This window comes from Octopus bimaculoides, chromosome 10 (genome assembly GCF_001194135.2).
Source record: "Octopus bimaculoides isolate UCB-OBI-ISO-001 chromosome 10, ASM119413v2, whole genome shotgun sequence".
NCBI classification, from domain to species: Eukaryota; Metazoa; Mollusca; class Cephalopoda; order Octopoda; family Octopodidae; genus Octopus; species Octopus bimaculoides.
Window position 1 is genome coordinate 30964502 of NC_068990.1, and position 1386 is coordinate 30965887.

The 1386-nt window shown below is 31.0% G+C and overlaps 1 protein-coding gene across 2 annotated transcripts in view; it reads left to right on the top strand.

Annotated features, from left to right (window-relative positions):
• LOC106873591 (uncharacterized) overlaps positions 1-1386 on the top strand; it is a 22424-nt gene that overhangs the window by 11442 nt on the left and 9596 nt on the right. The window lies entirely within an intron of this gene.

The following is a 1386-nucleotide window of genomic DNA, read 5'->3' on the forward strand; positions in this document are numbered from 1 at the left end:
CGGTCACTGTGCAATGACTAAGGAAAATAATCTAATAAAGGGTATAAAGGGGTATATAAGCCCTCGACAGAAAGAAAGAAGGCTTTCCTATCCACGTGGAAGTCGAACCCATATCTTTTTGTACATGAAAAGATTCTACTATATCTATGGGAAGAAGGAAATTTTTTTTTGTAAAGCAGCAATAAATTTTTTGTATATATTAGTGGACACTGCACTGTTGAATGGGATATTGAACCAGATAGGATTTTTACTTTTAAATTTATTGTGTGAGTGAGTACAGGATACATTTTGATTACCATTATTCTCTAGGACCATATTGTGATTTATAGTTTTGCATATCTTTAATATTAATCCCTATTAATTTGCGGAGTAACTAAATCATTTGCATTGCCATTTCTTTTATCTAACCTAGTTTTTTTTGCTAGTATTAATATGTAGTCTCCTATCAAAATATACTCTATTATTATTCTTATTACTTAAAATGTCAGGTATGTAGGATGGTTTTTCATTTAGTATTTCATCACCACTAGTTAAGTTCGTAGACTTACTATTACTAAAATCATTATTAATTTCTCTATCAAAATGAGTTGGCCTTCTAGGACCGAAGAAAGAAATTTTCTGGTCATATCCCGCTTTAGATAAAGCAACATTGTAGTAGTATGAATGGGAATTAAAAATATCAATATTTGAAGATAACTTAGTAATTCTCTCAGAAATGCTTTTTTACTTTTGATTTTAATATATTTGGGGGTGATTAGATAATTTATTCACATACCTTGTAACCTCGTTCTCTTTTCTACAGGGGTAGTACAATTTGGACTCTATGTTTAGAGTAGTGTCAAAAAAATTTACTAGCTTGGTACCATATTCATACGTAATACTTAATTTGAAGCTTTTAAAAAATTTTCTAATTTACTTTCTCATTCTTTCAATGATTGATTTATTGTTACTAGGGATGATGAATAAGGCATCATCCCTATATAAACCGCCCCGCAGCTCCGGGATTTCCTTATTTAGGCTATACAAGAGGTACGCACCTACTAGATTTGTAATTTCAGTCGAGTCGCTCGATCCCATCGTTATATCGGAGTTGTCTGGAGTGTCAGCCCTAGTCCAAAGTTTTCCATCAAATTCAATAATAGTTCTAGCTAACAGAATAATATTGATTTTATCCCTAGTAATAAGAAAGCGATTTTTAGCAAAAATAAGAGCCTTATTTAGAAGTATTAGGGATATGCTTGAATAATAACTATTTATGTCAAATTGGATAAAAGAATAATTACCAGTGTTATCGATAGATCTAAACCAGTTAAGTACCTCACCAGTATCAATCCATAATTTTAAAGTTAAGTTGAGAATTATAAAGGGTAGAATATTGTCAAGAAT